The following is a 14,228-nucleotide window of genomic DNA, read 5'->3' as shown; positions in this document are numbered from 1 at the left end:
ATAAATTTCGTTTTATATAAATACAAATATATGTCAACTAACAACAGAACGTCTTCGTGATTGGTTTCCTAATGGTTAAAGTTGTAATTGGAAATGTTGACTTAAAAAATGCAAATCCAGTTTCATAAAAGGGTTTGTCGCGAAAATAAGAATAAACAAGAGGCCCATGGGGCACATCGCTCACCTGAGAACAACGGACGTTCAAAGATAGTGTGCCATATGGCCTCTCGGTAGAACAACAAAAAATAAATATTGTAAAGTATTCGAATTTTACACTTATTTTTGCATACACGTAATCTTTGACAATGTTCCTTCATGGAATACTATTTTTACCCAGAATAAGAAAATCCTACGCAAGATATACAACTTAACATTTGGTAGGGGTACACTGTTAACTTCCAATTCCCTATATTTTCGTTCTTCCCCTCCCCCCCCCCCCCCCCCCCCCCCCAGTTTATAAAGCGATCACAATATATAAGCATATAAATACATTTTCTTCCTCAAGTTATTGTATTTTTTAAAAATATAATGTAATAGTTATTGTAAATTTTTTTTAAATCCTATAGATCTGAAGAATAAAATTTTACCTCAATGCGCTCAATTCCTCAATTTAAAAACATTCAAAAATTTAATTTGTCTTCTCCATTATAATTAAATGACTGTTGTTTACCTCACGTAAACTCGTGTGACTTTTATAACTATACACACACTTGATTGATGAATACACTGGAATGAAAAATATTGTCACGTAGCATGTTAAAGAGGTATAAAAGTCAATGTTATAGTATTGACAGGTACATCACTCTAATTTTCTAAGGCCCGCGCATTATTTTCATCTTTATTCAAAAATAACAAATGGCTACAAACCAGAATAATTTTCCGTTGTAATATTTTCTTAGGAATAGCGATAATTCCTTTATCCCCGCAACAGAAATGTGTCAGAACTGTGGCGACTGTTTTAACGTTGTAGTTTTAATTAAGTCGTGTCTAAAAAACTATCAAAATTGATGTAGATTTCACATTATTCATTGTATAAAGAGAGGACGCCCAGAGAGTAGATCGTAGAATTATAAGCAAGATACAGAGCTCACAATTCTGCTAGGTTTGAGTCATAATTTGTTCACATGAGTTTATTACATTCAGCTTAAGATTTTTAACTAGGTATTTCCTTTTCAGCATTTAGAATGGAAAAAAAGAATGGCCTCAGATCTGTGTACAAACAAAGAATTGTGAGCCCGGGTTTGCCTACCTATTTTACCAAGACTTATGGATACCGAACCCGAAGCTATAAACTGATTGAAACACGCCTTTCCTTTATTATTATTTTCGTAATAACTCAGATTTGAAACAGAATTAGCTCATAAATTTTCCAATTTAAATTTTCCTTTCCATAAGGATTATTCATGCTAAATTACATTGAATTTGACTCAGTAGTTCTTGAGAAGAAGATTTTTAAAAATGCACCCCCTTTTTCTACAGTTTCGAGGTTTTCTCCGCTTTGGATAAAGATCGGTCTTTCATTTTTGCAATTTATATTTGCCCTCCCATAAGAATGCTTTGTACCAAATTTGGTTGAAGTTCAAAATGTAAAAAGTTTACAGAAGGACGGACGGACAAACAAACAGACGACGGACAAAATGTGATCAGAATAGCTCACTTGAGCTTTCAGCTCAGGTGAGTTAAAAAGGAATGTTAGTTTGTTTGGACGAATCAAATGTATGTAAAAACGGACTTCATAGACTGACATTTTTTCACTAAATAATACTTTTTAAAAACTTTCATTAGGAAATCCATTACGAAAATAAATTACTGTTAACGTAATATTTTTGGCGTGTACGATATTTGGCGGAAATTATGTTTTTAACAAGTTGGCGTGGATTTGAATTAGCGTATTCCTGATTGTGACTATTCTTAAACATATATGCATGGCATTTAGCGATGTACTTGATTTTGCGGAAGCTCTGTATAGAATTTTCCCATTGAGCATTGCTGTTCACAGTTGCTTGACTTTCATACCTTATGCACGCCAAAGTTATCATTTATATTTGATTCGGCCTTTTTCTTGAATACACAATACACCGTCATAAAACGGTGTTGAGAAACAGAAAAACAATTACTTGGACATTTTGCATTTCTTTGGTAATAGACACATTAATTTTTATAGGATAAAGTCATACCTTCTCAAATATATCAGATATAATTAATGCAACCTTCATATTAATTTTAATGTACAACCTAAAATAACGCTATTTCTGAATTTTCTTTCTGATACCTTCCTTTCGTTTATCTTTACGATAACTTTTCGAACTATTATACCGGATAAAAGTGAAGATATAGTGGCAAAATTGCACTAAATTTGCAGGATTTAAAGAGCTCTTTCGCTCCCTTCCTGGATGAGGTACTCAATTTTTAGAAATATTTCCATAATAATAGTTCAGTTTTCTCAACTTTTATATGCTGGTATGAGCTACCATTGGTGGATCTTGACAAAACAACGCAGATACTTTAAACCTTTTCTTGAATTGTATTCTCTTTATTTAAATGAGTCGAATGTTGGATGACAATTAACAAAGCTTTGCGTAAATCTAAAGATAGATATTTGCAATGATATTCTTTTCATAAAAACAAAATAAAATCGGAAAGTTTAAATGTTGATGAACTAAGAGATTTGACAAAAGGGCTACAAAAGATATCCCGAAAACGTATGCATGGGTGTTGAATGAACAATGTACCCGGTGCCAGAATATTTCCTCACCCAGACTCTGTCACCCACTTGCAATTGGAGACAGACTAGGTTGGTCCCGGTTTGATACACGTAATGTTCAGGGACGTTGAATCCTCTGCTATCTGCAAATGTCCTGACTTTGCTGTTACCATTCAGCACAATGTCGGTGGATATGTTTTTGTTATCCCGGGAGACAACACTGGTGTAGAAGATGTAGGTTCCACTTACTGGCGCCGTGAAGACGCCAGTTACTCGTTTGTACCCCCCCCCCCCTAGATTAGTGATGACGTTTGGATAAATCATGTCGGTGCGGTAGTAGACGCTTGGAATATATTGTGCAGTACCCGCAGTAAAGGCGATCCTTTTCTCATTTCCTAGTACAGAAAAAACAACAAAATCAAGAAAATTAAAACAAGAATAAATATTGAAATGATACATATACATATACTAGTACGTAAACGTATCCGTTGTTACATTTGTCAGTCATTGCCATACCATTGTCTTTAATTTGGTTGAAAATTTTCTATGGCCGGTATATTATAACTGGGAAATTGATTGTTGATAGTTGAGTGTTTTCTTTCATCTATTTCATCTCATGTTGGAAAATTCGACGTACGAACTTTCTAGACTGGTGAGGGCTTCTTTAAAGGAGCATAGTCGCGATTTTGGTCAAATTTTATTTTCCTATATTTATTGTTTAAAATGCTTAATTAATGCATTTTTAATTATTTACCAACATTTAAATGACAGTCATACATTCATAAGCACGATACTGAGCTCACGATTCTTTTTATGTAAACATGGCTCGTGCCATGTTTTTGTTTACATTGTTTCAATATGCAAGTAAAAGTTCTTTTTGAAGCTGATTTTTCTATCTGCTAATTCGTTTTCACCATAAATAAACATTCCCTAGTCTTTCTTTTATTCATTTTGGGTCTAAACCTGGATTTTTCTTGTCAACATTCATAACGTTAGCAATGACATGACCTGAGCTTTGTTTGCATAACAAAGAATTGTGAGCTCTGCATCTCGCTTATAACTCGACGAATGACACTCAAATTTCGGTTGCTTATTAGAAATGCTTTATTAAAGCTTTGTAAACATCAAAAATGAGAAAATAAATTCTGACAAAAATCGTGACCAATCCCCTTTAAAAACATTCATTAAAACGGCATATTTAGCTTTAAAAAATTGAAAGCGTTCGTGTTTGTGTTCATAAAATTTGCTTTCGTCCACAGATCATTCACCGATTTGGTTTAATAGCAAGTTTTAGATGCCATACCTTCAACTTTCTCCGTCATGATTTCTAAACTTGTTGCAATTGTTGATTTCGCCCATCAGTTTTATGTTTGTCTCCTGTAGGTTTTCTACTTCGCCTCTAAGGAACGATAGCTCCAGGGTCATTTTCTGCAAGCTTTCTTCTAGTTTAACCAACAGTTCATGGCCGGTTTTTTTCTGTTTCAATTGGGTCGTCGGTTAGTGATGAAAGTCCTAAAGATATGGATATGAGAGGCAATAGACATAAGACAACTAACAGAAGAGTTTTCGAATAGTGCATTTTTCTTCTGTTGTCTTAAAAAGCTTCTAGCCAGATATCCGTAAGAATGAAGATCAACACTCGTGGTGTCGGTTTTCAAGAAACAGACGTATTAATTTAAAAGATTTAAAAAAAGCTTCTATCTAATACCAGTATTTAATTGGTCGTTAGAACTCAATGTGCACAATACGGTAGTTATTCAGCAATATATTATGTATTCAAATAAAGAAAGGACGCCGTGGATTTAAAAATGTATAAGTAAGAGAAGTGTTGATATCCTGGTAGGGTAACATTTGATATGTTTTCCTATAGTTAACAAATGATGAAATGTTGATTTAAGAGTTAACACTTGTTTACTTTTCTCGTAATTTATTTGTGTAAAATATATATGGATGATAACCAAACACTCTGGTGTTCTAAACACAGTGTACCTATGATGGCACGACTTCATTACTTCCTGGATGATGCATTCTTATTTTCAATGTACTCCCTAGTAAAAAGTTCAAACGTTGACCACGAATAACATCAGTTATGTATATGCATACACTATGTACTGGTATTATGTAAATGGGTTTTGTATAGATAAACCGTGAACTTCTTTCAAAAGACCAACAATAACTTAAATCATACGAAAACGATTTAAAATTTTCAAATAGAAGTAGCCTTTTTGTAGACACCCTTTACCTTATAATATATATCTTTTTTATCAAACATATCGTAACAAAATACTGCAATCATAAGATAAAGTGCTTTTGAAGTATCTACTGAACTTTTCAAATAATATTCTAGAGCATATACATTCTATCCGAATATGATAATATTGATAACTGTTCAGATAGAATGGCATTATTGCCTCCACCTGTTGTTGCAAAACTTAAAGTGGACTAACTGTTCGGTTGGCCTGAAGTAAGCAATGTTTCGAAATCTATACTACTATATTAAAATAATAGACTCGAATTTTTAAGCTTTAATACCGATAAATCGGAAGATTTTTGCCTTTTGTTTTATGTATTTTAAACATCATTGGTACTTGACAATTACCAATTTGTTTTTATTTTTTCTCAATTAAGCTAATTAATAATCAGTGAAAATTCCTCAAAAAATTCCGGAAATCATCTGGATTTTTTGGATTTTACAATCTAGCGCGTGCGCAATACATTCACGCGAACGGGATCTTTTACAAAATCATATTTGCATTATTAAACTCAGAAACGATAGTACAAATACGTGTAAATTTTCATTGGAAATTTAATTGCTAAATATTCTGTTCATATATTATTTTGTGATTCCTTATGAGAGAAATTATAGAATAACAAATATACATATTAACTTAGTACTTACTTTTGTCTTCGTATATCTCTTAGGAGAATGAAGATATAATGTATAGAATGTTTTATCGTTAAAATGAAAAAATATATTTATGTCCTACGTACCCGGTTTTACGATAGAATGCGTTCCGTGTATTGTCTCTGTAGCAAAGAAAATACGTGTACATTGTTGAAAAAGTGTAGAATTTTTACATTATATGGATTAAATTTTTAGATGAAAGGTATTTACAGTCAGTCTCAAAATGGTTTATTATGATTAATTTGACTGTTATTTTCAATACTTCTTCATTAAATTTCTCCAAAATCGTTACGGGGCGATTCTACGAAAGACGAATTGGGCCACATTAAAAAGTATTTTTATCTCGTAATTGCGAGAAATGATCTCGTTATTACGAGTTAATTATCTCGTTATAACGAGAAAAGATCTCGTTATTACGAGTTAATTAATTCGTAATAACGAGATCTTTTCTCGTAATTACGAGATAATTAATTCGTAATAACGAGATCTTTTCTCGTAATTACGAGAAAATTAACTCGTAATAACGAGATCTTTTCTCGTTATAACGAGATAATTAAGTCGTAATAACGAGATCTTTTCTCGTAATTACAAGAAAATTAACTCGTAATAACGAGATCTTTTCTCGTTATAACGAGATAATTAAGTCGTAATAACGAGATGTTTTCTCGTAATTACGAGAAAATTAACTCGTAATAACGAGATCTTTTCTCGTAATTACGAGATAAAAATATTTTTTTATATGGCACTATTCGTCTTTCGAACGATTCTGCAATTTTTTGTTACATTACGGGTATATGTGAGGCATTAATAATAGATGGTTACATTGAAATTAATGTTAAAACGGGCTTGGTCCCTTTCGATATATCTATTTCGTAAATGTCTGATATGCAATGTCAACCCGTGCACGCACGGGTCAAAGTCTAGTATGTCCTTAACGAAATCCATTAAAGAAAGAAATACATAGCAACAATAAAAAAGGTTCATTTGGATATGAACGCTTTTGGTCAAATGAACTTGTTGAATGATTCGTATCCCTATAAACATTCAACATTGAATTTAATTTTGAGGAAGACGAGCTCTGTTTCATTCACTAATAATTAATAAATTATGTTGAAACCATAAAGCTTCAATATATGACCTTTGACTGTAGACAGACATGAACGTTTCGGTTCATACAAAAAAAATATTTAAATGCCGATAAATATGAAAAATACTTCCAGACTAAAATCCTTTTAAATAGTTTTTGTTTAAAAATTAAACTTTACGGGTGCTATAGAAAATAAAATCTGCAAGTAAAAAATAAAAAAAACCTTAAAAGTGAAAGTAGTTATAGTTTACTGTGAATATCTATATTCAATTAGCCCTCATGAATAGTGTAAGCGGTATAAAATGAATATTAATACTATTTAGAAACGAATACGTACTGTACCAAGAAGAAAGTAGGGTGTTAAGTGTTCTTTAATCGTCTCGTCAACGGTGTCTGAACAGGACTGATTCTTCTCCATATGCAATCATGTGATATTGATTACAAAAAATAAGAGTTACTTCACGTACATTGTATTTGTTAGTCATTTGGGTTGCCATCATTGCTTTAAATGCAGATTTATAGTAGATTAATTTCCCTTTTTAACACTTATTTGCGATAATTTTTCTTATTAATAGTAAACACCAAAATAACATGTAAAAGAATGTTCGAAAAAATATCTTTCTTGTGACTAAGAGCAATACAATGATCTTCAATTCTTCAAAGAATTAGGTCCGTGTTGTCCAACACAGAGACTTGGTAAACATAATTATGAGGCCACCCTGTACCATTTTACAATGTACCAAGTTTAATATATACATGCACATAACTTGTCATATAAGCATGCATGCTTTACAATGAGAAGTTCGTCAACTCTTTCAGAGAAATGTTATGTTTTTCTAACATATTGCTATCAAGACATTCGGTGGTAGCGAGTTCGAAATTTGATTAATCAACATGAGAATGTATACCTCTATTTGACACAAGTTTATAATTCTCAGTATTATCATAATTTTCAATAAAACACATCGAATCTGATCACGACATATGAGCACATGTGTTATAGGATCGACGACATCCAAAAACAAGAGGCCCAGGGGCCACATCGCTCACCTGAGCAACAATTGCCTTAATTCTGATCAAATTAGCATTACAGTATCAAAATATCTTGACAACTAAGTACAGTAGATCTTGCTTTAAAAAAATGAAAATCTGCCAATTTTTATCCACCTCTTTTTCTTTTTTTGGTAAATAACAAGCCCTTTTTGTTGTTGTACCTGTAAGAAGATTTTCCTCTATTCCTATATACCCCCCCCCCCTTTTGTGGCCTCACTTTTCTCTAAGGAATCATGGTTTCATCAAACTTAAATCTGCATAACCTGTGCTTTCACACTAAGTACTGAGTTTTGGACCGAAAACTTTCCCAGAATATTTTTAAAGATTTTCACTATATATTCCTATGTAAAAATTCAAACAGCCATCACAGCCCCGCCCAACCACTAGGGACTGTGATTTTGCAAACTTGAATTTACACTACCCGAGGATGCCTCTACACAAGTTAAAGCTTTTCTGGCCAAATAGTCTTTAAAAAGAAGATTTTTAAAGATTTTCTCTATATATTCCTATGTAAAAATTCATCCCCTATTGTGGCCTCATCCTACCCCTGGACTAGTATTTAAACAAACTTGAATCTATACGATCTGGGTATGCTTTCACTCAAATTTGGGCTTTCCTGGCCTAATAGTTTTGAGAAGAAGATTTTTAAAGATTTTTTCTATATATTCCTATGTAAAACTTGATCCCCCTCTTGTGGCCCCTCCCTACCCCCGGGGACCATGATTTGAACAAATTCGAATCTACACTACCTGAGGATGCTTCCATTTTAATTTGAGCTTTTCTGGCCTAATAGTTTTTGAGAAGAAGATTTTTAAAGATTTTTTCTATATATTCCTATGTAAAACTTGATCCCCAAAGTGTGGCCCCACCCTACCCCCGGGGACCATGATTTGAACAAACTTGAATCTACACTACCTGAGGATGCTTCCATTTTAATTTGAGATTTTCTGGCCTAATAATTTTTGAGAAGATGTTGCAACCAGTATTGAAATAAAACCACTATTTAAATAAATTATTTCAATAGTGGTTGGGGATGCATTTCATTAAAAAAAATCACTTTGCAACCACTATTGAAATAAAACCACTATTGAAATAAATTATTTCAATACTGGTTGGGAATATATTTCATCTGAAGAATCACTTTACAACCACTATTGAAATACAACCACTACTGAAATAAAATATTTAAATAGTATTCCGGGATGTATTCCATTTTGAAAATCAATTTACAGACACTGTTGAAGTACAACTACAATTGAAATTATTTTTTTCAATCGTAGCTTAGAATGAATTTCTTCATTAATTTTTCTTTGAACATTTACATTTTTTTCTTTACATTTCTCTTTCTAAAAACATATCATGTCCTATGATATTGTATATTATTTGCACAATGGTGAACATCTTGTAAATAAATTGCCAGAACTTCTGTTCAAACCCCCTGTATATTGAATAATTATTTATTGATAAATATTATTATAAATATCACTATTAATACAAATTATTTCAATAGGGGTTGGGGATTACTTCACTACGACCACCATTGAAATATATTATTTCAATAGTGGTTAAGGATGCGATTCATTTCACCCACTATTGAAATAATTTATTTCAATAGTGGTTGGGGATACCTTTCATTTCAACCACTATTGAAATAAAGTATTTCAATAGTGGTTGATGATGCATTTCAGTTTTATGTCTATTATTATGTTTGTTTGTAATACTTTCCTTTCTGCTAGGGGAGTTTCTCAAGAAAGGAAGTATGTCTTATGAGATGATGAATTCCTTTTTGATTATTATGTTCTTTGATTTACCTCTATATTGTCATGTTTCCCATACCACCTGTCATCTGGAACCGAAAGTGTTATGCACAGTCGGAATAATAGGCATTAAAATAACATCCTACCACTATTAAAATATTTTATTTCAATAATGGTTGTAATGAACCGCATCTTTAACCACAATTGAAATAAATTATTTCAATAGTGGTTGTAATGAAATGCATACCTAACCACTATTGAAACAATTTATTTCAATAGTGGTTATAATGAAACGCATACCCAACCACTAGTGAAATAATTTATTTCATTCAATATTGGTCTTAATGAGGTACATCCCCTACCATCATTGAAATTATTTATCTTAATAGTGATATTCATTATGACATAAATCTATAATGATATATAAGCTATAAATTATTTTTTGATATGCAGTGGTTTTGAGTAGAAGTTCTGGCAATTTACAACGTTGTCTTCTAATACAAATAATTTACAATTTCCATAAAACATGGTATATCTATAGAAAGAGAAAGGTAAAGAAAAAAATATGAAAACAATTCTATATGTTAATCTGCGAGGATTGGTTATTTCTGCACAACAGTGAAAATCCTAAAATAAGTACATTTACATCATAGTCTTGATTACAATTGCCATAAAATATGCAAGTCTTTAGTACCTCAATTGTGTATTTGAATTGTTTGTTAAATAAAAACAAATGTATATGCATGTTTGTCTGCAAGAATAGATTATTTACTTCTATACAGCAGTGAAAATTGTACCATAATTTTGTATTTGATATTATTCGTTAGATTTCTTGCATTTCAAAATAGTTTGCAAATATGATATACAACTTCTTTCTTTCCAAATGTGTTACATAATAGTGATTACATAGTTATGATTATAAGTAATTCATTCCCATCTACAATTAAACAAAAAATCAAAGGCCGGAACGGCCACAAAGGCGTCGAGCTGACATTTTCTTTTAATATATAGAATGATATCAATAATTTGAATTTCTGTACTAATATAATATATATAGTCGTTTATCAAATAATATTAGAATAAAAAAGGAAATAAATTACGTTTTGTGCTGTTTCAAAAACAATAATCAGTAATTTTCGTTATAAAATAGGTAGTGATGAGTTTATAATACAATAACTCATCATGGTTACAAAAATCGAAGAAATTTCAAAGTTCATAAAAAATTATTATTTTCTTTCTGCTTTAAAAAGTCTTAGCACATTTCACAGGCTCATAATTTGAATACATTAACAGTGTGTCCCTAATTATAATAATAAAACATACTTTTATTTATTTCAATTCCCGTTTGAAACAAGATTACCTATGCTATGGTTGTTTACAAACAAATCCACAACACGTGCTATCTAAAATGCTCGACCAAACCAACTGCATTATCGTGTTTATTAATTGCAACAAAATCTCTAAATAAGTTTATCGCTTACAATTATTTTGGAGACCATGCCCGATAACAAATACATTTACATATCAAATTTTATTTCTATCGGGCACAGTCTCCAATCAAAATGTAAGCGATAAACTTAAATAATATTTTAGAGAATGTTTACATTGCACCTTATTGTATTCATCCGCCATTTCTTGATTAAGCAAATTTATACTAATGCAATGAGTTGTCAATAACCAGGGAGGCAAAGTTGGTTTTTTTGTACACAATTTAGTTGAATAAAAGGAATACAAATCTTGTAATACGTTTAATACTTCAAGGAACTTATTTTTTATGCGCATTAAAAAGGCGGTGCAGTGCATGAATTTTTGGACGATTGCCAATCCAGACGATCGCTAGAAGGCTGCCGAGCATTAGCTCGACGCCTTAAAAATGAATAGTAGTTGAACTTTAATGGTGTCTGTAAAGTAGTTCTTATCATGAAATACATCCCCAACCTCTATAAAATCATTACTTCAATAGTGGTTGTATTTCAATAGTGGTTGCAAAGTGATTTTTCTAATGAAATAGGTCCCCAACCACTAGTGAAACAATTTATTTCAATAGTGGTTTTATTTCAATAGTGGTTGCAAGGTGATTTTTCTAATGAAATACATTCCCAACCACTATTGAAATAATTTAAAAATTTTCTCTATATATTCCTATGTAAAACTTGATCCCCCTCTTGTGGCCCCTCCCTACCCCCGGGGACCATGATTTGAACAAACTTGAATCTACACTACCTGAGGATGCCTCCACACAAGTTTAAGCTCTTCAGGTAGTTTTTGAGAAGAAGATTTTTGAAAAATACACACAAATTTTCAATAATTCTCCATTATCTCCCCTTTAAAGAGGGCGTGGCCCTTCATTTGAATAAACTTGAATCTCCTTCACCTAGTGGTGCTTTGTGCCAAATTTGGTTGAAATCTGCCCAGTGGTTCTTGAGAAGAAGATGAAAATGTGAAAAGTTTACAACGACGACGACAGACAACGGACAAATTGTGATCAGAAAAGCTCACTTGAGCCTTTGGCTAAGGTGAGCTAAAAAGCATTGAATGCTTATATTTATTTTGATGTTTATTTGTATTAACCAATAAATATGATTTAACGATTATTTTCAAAAGTACTATCAAAATGGTTATGTAGGTTTCTTAATCTTACAGAATCAATCTATTCAAACCACGTGATGACATTTACTACAGTATTTACACGTCCAACATGAACAGATCTCTTCAAAAGCATTACACTCCGTTAGCACTTGGAGGCATAGTATTTTCTGGAAGTAATCACTATACTCAGAACATGCATCAGTTGACTACACACACAGCGATTAATATTTTTTAGAACATCAATGCCTTTTCTTTTATAGAGTGGGTCTGTGCTCCATATTTTTCTCATTGTCAAAATAAAGTATAATGGAAATTAAACCAATTTCAGTCAATAAAAAAAGTGGAGAGATGACCCACTATACATTAAAAATATCATTTTGTATCCCAACAAAAACGTGGTCAAAGTCGCATGTAGCATTTAAATAGCTCAATGTGTTGTGACTGAAATGGCTCTGTGGTTAAAGCACCAGACATTAGGTCTCCTTATAACTAAAGGCTTTTTATGTTGTGGGTTCGATACCACCAAAACATAAGGCAATATTTTTTTTATCTTATCTTTTGTTAAAATACTAAAAATTGAATATCGTTAGATATTGTACTTTTGCAAACTATTTGAAAAAATTTAATTGGAAAAAAAATAAATTCAAAATTGTATTTCACGACTAAACCGAATGGGCATTTGCGCTATCTTATACCCCCATCTTCTTTCCTAAACAAATCAGTGGATACATAGACCATCATAAGACCGTGGAAGATTAACTGGCAAGATTGGAAATATACAGCGTACGTCAAATTCACTTGTTGCAGTCAAAACATTTGAAATGGGCGGGAACAATTGACACGGACGTCTGAGAAAACATTGGATTGAAACTGTACATGTAGTTATAGGAAATGTATTTTCAATCCACCTCGGCATTTCTAACTTGCTATATACATGTTAATTAAAGCGATCGAAAAACATTATATTTAGTATCAGCAAGTGATTTAAAAAAAATTATTTTACCAATAAGTATATAATCAGCAAATATGAGAAGATCTCAATTCCGGAGAGATAATACGCAAGGCAAGGCATTGTCCGATAACTTCAGAGAATCAGTCGTCACAAGTCTGATATCCATTGGGGTTTATTCACAGAGAAGAACAATCAAAGTTTCCATTAATAAGATTAAAATTATATCCAATAATAGAATATATAAAATGTTTCATATAAGAAGTCATCGGACAATGCTTTGCCCTGCGTATGATATCTCCGAATTGGTATTTTTCACATTTGCTGATTATATACTTATTGATGAAATAAAATGTTTTTCAACCGCTTTTCTGATACTAATGAAAATGTTTTTCGATCGCTTTACATTAGTATGCAAGTTAGAAATGCTGAGGTGGATTGAAAATACATTTCCTATAACTACAGTTTCAATCCAATGTTTTCTCAGACGTCCGTGTCAATTTGTTCCCGCCCATTTCAAACACTGAGTGAAACTGACGTAAGCTGTATATTTCCAATCTTGCCAGTTAATGTTCCGCGGTCTTAAAACAGTACTTCTATTCATAATTGTACAGGGCTGCGTTCAAGATCGTAGCAGCTAGCCTAGCCGCTAGGTCGTAGATATCTAGGTCTATTGAACAGTTGAACGGACCGCTGGGTTAGCTGCTGGTTCTAAGATTTGAAGTTGGAAATATTTAACAAAGACTAATTACATCGACATCATTTGTTAATTTCAAGCGGAGATATGCATGTTTAAATTCATTAAAAGATGAACAAAATATCACTAAGTAAATAGATTTCATGTTTGTTACAAAGTGGTTACTAAGGTGGCCATCTTGAATTTGATGCTTATCATGAAATATTTAGACTACGAATATCTACGTAGCGGCTAGATTAGCTTACCGTTCAACTACGTAGCCCTACGTAGCAGCTACGATCATGAACGCGGCCCATGTGTGGGTACATGATCCATCTCTTTACCTCTTTCATAAAATTTATACAGCATGGTCGGAGAAATATTTCTACATAAATATGAATTGGCAATCAGTTGGTAGTCTGTTTATCATGAATGGAAGCTATGGCATAAAAATCTCTCTCTCTCTCTCTATCTCTCTCTCTCTCTCTCTAAGCTGACTAAAGTTTTA

General features: G+C 32.3%; 1 pseudogene; it reads right to left on the bottom strand.

The window, feature by feature from the left end:
• Positions 1–2,213: 2,213 nt before the first annotated feature.
• Positions 2,214–4,379, bottom strand: LOC128177451 (complement C1q-like protein 2; annotated as a pseudogene).
• Positions 4,380–14,228: the final 9,849 nt, after the last annotated feature.

Source organism: Crassostrea angulata, chromosome 1 (genome assembly GCF_025612915.1).
Source record: "Crassostrea angulata isolate pt1a10 chromosome 1, ASM2561291v2, whole genome shotgun sequence".
Classification (NCBI taxonomy): domain Eukaryota; kingdom Metazoa; phylum Mollusca; class Bivalvia; order Ostreida; family Ostreidae; genus Magallana; species Magallana angulata.
The sequence above is the reverse complement of the archived record's forward strand: the minus strand, read 5'-3'. Positions and strand labels throughout refer to the sequence as shown.